The sequence below is a fragment of the Microtus ochrogaster genome, linkage group LG5 (assembly GCF_000317375.1).
Source record: "Microtus ochrogaster isolate Prairie Vole_2 linkage group LG5, MicOch1.0, whole genome shotgun sequence".
Lineage (NCBI taxonomy): Eukaryota > Metazoa > Chordata > Mammalia > Rodentia > Cricetidae > Microtus > Microtus ochrogaster.
Window position 1 is genome coordinate 38152777 of NC_022031.1, and position 4256 is coordinate 38157032.

General features: G+C 45.0%; 1 protein-coding gene across 3 annotated transcripts in view; it reads left to right on the forward strand.

Annotated features, from left to right (window-relative positions):
• The window catches only part of Phf24 (PHD finger protein 24), a 29875-nt gene that overhangs the window by 12150 nt on the left and 13469 nt on the right, over positions 1 to 4256 (forward strand). The window lies entirely within an intron of this gene.

Genomic DNA, 4256 nt, shown 5'->3' on the forward strand with positions numbered 1-4256 from the left:
AGAGAGAGAGAGAGAGAGAGAGAGAGAGAGAGAAACATATATGTATGTATATATGTGTGTGTGGTTTCATACCAGCCTGAGCCACACAGAGACTCTGTCTCAAAACAAACAAACAGAAAAGTAGAGATATTGAGATATATGTGTACCTTTTTTGGTTATGTGTTTTGAGGCAGGGTCTCCCTATTCGACTCGACTAGTCTGGAGCGACTCTGTAGACCAGGCTGGCCTCAGACTCCCAGAGATTGGCAGCCTCTGCCTTCTGAGCGCTGGGATTAAAGGTGCATGTGTGCCCCGTGCACAGCTACGCTCATGTTACTGTAGCACTCTTCACAGTAGTCAGGTTATTAGATGCCCATCCACAGAGGAACGCGGAATGAGATGTGGCATTTACACACAATGGAATTTTATTCGGCTCTCAGGCAGAGTGAAGTGTTTACAGGAAGATAAGTAGAGCCAGAGACCACCAAGTTAAACAAGTAAGACAGACTCAGATGATGCTCCCTCTTTTCGTTCATATTTGAATGTAGACTTCTATAAAAGATGTCAGGGTAGAAGGGGATGTTTTCATAAAGAGGAATGACCAATGGGAAAAGGGATGAGAAAGGGTAATCAAGAGTGAGTATGTTCAAAGTACATTCTGTTATATGTATGAAAAAGCATAATGGAACCCATTATTTTGTACAATTACTAGACACTAAAACTGTTTTGATGATCCTGAATCACTATGGAGAATCGTTTCCTTTGTTTGGTTGGTTTGGTTTGGTTTGGTTTGGTTTTTTCAAGACAGGGATTCTCTGTGGAGCCCTGGCTGTCCTAGATCTCGCTTTGTAGACCGGATTGGCCTCGAACTCACAGAGATCAGCCTGCCTCTGCCACTGCCTCCCAAGTGCTGGGGTTAAAGGCGTGCGCCACCACCCAGCAGGTAGCTTTAACTAAATAAGATGTATTGAAAATAGCAGTGAGGGGGACCAGAGAGATGACTCAGTGGTTAAGAACACTGGCTGCTCTTCCAGAGGACAGGATTTGATTTCTGACATCCATATAGTGACTGACAACTGATTGTAACGCCAGTTCCAGGGGATCTGACTCCCTCTCCTGGCCTCTGTGGGTAACGCATCTAGAGTGCACAGACATACATGCAGTCACAACACTCATACACGTAAAATAAAAAGAAATAAATCTTTTTAAAAAGAGAAACAGCAGGGAAGGATTGTGTGTTGATTTAGCATTCCTCTTCTTCTTGCCTTCCTGCCTAACACAGAGCACAGCTATTGCTCATGAAGCATCCAGGCAGTGTTGGGGTCATAGGCCCATCTAGAACCCATAGTCTAGCTTTAACATACATTCTCCTCGACACCCTTAATGCTAGCAACCCTCTTTAGGTCATTTAGGCCTATAAAAGAATGTGAATGTTCTAAACGCCTAGAATATATGCTCCAGGGCTGGAGAGATGGCTCAGCGGTTAAGAGCACTGACTGCTCTTCCAAAGGTCCTGAGTTCAATTCCCAGCAACCACATGGTGGCTCACAACCATCTGTAATGAGGTCTGGTGCCCTCTTCTGGCCTGCAGGCATACACACAGACAGAATATTGTGTATATTATTAATTAATTATTATATATATATATATATATATATATATATATATATATATATATACTCCAGACACAGGCTTTAACAGATAGTCCAAAGCAATAAACTATCTCACACCAAAGTTAGCTGCCAACTCGGGAAAGAGGGTAGGAAAGGAAAGTGGAAAACATAGAACAGAAAATGTGAAAACTGGATACATTCATTCACTAAAACTCAGACCCCGCTTTAGTTCCTCTTCTGTTGCTATAGTAAGATCACGTGACTAAGGAAACCTATAAAAGAGACCGTGTGATTGGGCTTATGCCCCCAGAGCGCTAAACTCCGCGATGGCAGAGTGACCACGTGGCAATGGGCAGTCGGAGAAGCAGCTGAGAGCTCCCGTCTTGATCCACAAGCAGAACACTAGCGGCACACCTCCTCCATCAAGTCCACATCTCCTAACGCTTCCCAAACAGCCCCACCGACTGGGGACCAAGTACACAGACATGTGGGCCCATGGGGGCCATTCTCATTCACAGGCCACAGTCACTGCCAGCATTTGGGGCTGTGCCCCGTTCGCTAATGGGCTCACATGTTGGATTTTTTTTTTCGACAGAGACACACTTGCACCTCAGTGGTTTTCACACTCTTGAGTCTTCCCTGTGCCGTCCATCTTTTTAATATTAGGAACAAAGCATCTTTTTTATTTTAGCTTTTTATTTATTTGTATGGGGGAGCAGTATATGCTTGTAAGTGCAGGTGTCTGTGGAGGCCAGAGATGAAGGTGGAGGCGTTTGTGAGCTGCCACGCTTAGGTGCTGAGCACAGACCTTGGAGCCTTCGTGAGCTTTAGCTGCTGAGCTCTCTCTCCAGCCCCTGATATTTATTTTCAATAGGAAGAAGGGAAGTATGTTTTAATCAGAATTAACTTTGAGGGCCTGGAGAGGTGGCCCAGTGGAAAGAACACTTGCTCTTCCAGAGGACCTGGGCTGAATTCCCGGCCCCCATACAGTGCTTCGCAGCCGTCCATAGCTGCAGTTCTAGAGAAGTTGATGCCACTTTCTGGCTTCTGAAGACACTGGGCATGCAAGTGGTACCAGACATACATGTGATCAAAACACTCATAAAAATAAGATTATTCTTTAAAAAGAATCCGCTTTGTCCAGCCTTCCTTTAATACAGTGCCCCAATCATAAAGTTACTTCATCGCTACTTCATAACTGTCATGTTGCTGCTTTTATGAGTTGTAATGTAAATATCTGATATGCGACCCTGAGAAAGGGTCATTTGATCCTACAGGTTGGGAACCACTGCTCTGGAAGACACATTCACAGAAAATATTCTTTAGTTTTCTATGTCAGGGTTTTTATCCTTTTGAGTTTCTAGCCTGAATTTTATAAACTATCATGGAAGAGGCAGGTCCTCTCAATTTACCAATTCAAGAATATGGGTTTCACGGGCTGGAGAGATGGCTCAGTGGTTGAGAGCATTGCCTGCTCTTCCAAGGGTCCTGAGTTCAGTTCCCAACATGGTGGCTCACAGCCATCTGTGATGAGATCTGGTGCCCTCTTCTGCCTGTAGGCACATACACGGACAGAGTATTGTATACATAATAAATAAATATTTAAAAAAAAAGAATATGGGGGCTGGAGAGATGGCTCAGTGGTTAAGAGCATTGCCTGTTCTTCCAAAGGTCCTGAGTTCAATTCCCGGCAACCACATGGTGGCTCACAACCATCTGTAAAGAGGTCTGGTGCCCTCTTCCTGCCTGCAGGCATACACACAGACAGAATATTGTATACATAATAAATAAATAAAATAAATATTAAAAAAAAGAATATGGGTTTCTGTCAGGCATGGTGGCACACACCTTGAATCCCAGCACTCAAGAGACAGAGGCAGGAAGATCTCTGTGAGTTTGAGGCCAGCCTGGTCCACAGAGCGAGTTGCAGGACAGCACAGCTACATAGTGAGACCCCGTCTCAAAAAAAAAAATTGAGAATATATGAGTTTGCTTAGTAACAGGAAGTCGTGGAGTAGAAATTTGTACCACTGTGGTGCGCGCAAGCAGTAAATATTTCTGGAAACAATATGTGACTGTCCCAGGCACGGTACATAGTAAGGTTCTGCTGGGAAAAGGAAGACTTCTTGACAACTAACTGCAAAGATTTGGCTTGGGTTTTATCTGTGTGTATGTGTCTGCACGTACAGAGGGCTCTATGTGTGTGTGTGTGTGTGTGTGTGTGTGTGTGTGTGTGTGTGTGTGTGTGTGTACGGAGGCGGAGGCCAACTTTGGGTATCATCCTTAGGAGCCATCCACCCTGTGTTTTGAGACAGTGTCTTCCTCTGTATCCCAGGCTGGCCCTGCACGCACAGCGGCCATCTTGCTTCAGTCCCTGGAGCACTAGAATTACAGGCGTGAGCCGCCATGCCTGGTTTTGAACATGCTTATTAGCGTCTATTATGTTCCAGAGACCTCACTAGGGTGGAGGTGGGTATTGTGCAGGGTGAACTAGTCAGAGGAAGTTGACATTGATCAGATAGTCATCCCATTAAATATATGATGAGGGAAGTTACTGCTCTAGAGAAAGAGCGTGGTCTGGGGGCGCTCCAGTCTGGAGACTGCTCTAGAGAAAGAGCATAGCTCTGGGAGCACTACAGTCTGGAGGCTGCTCTAGAGAAAGAG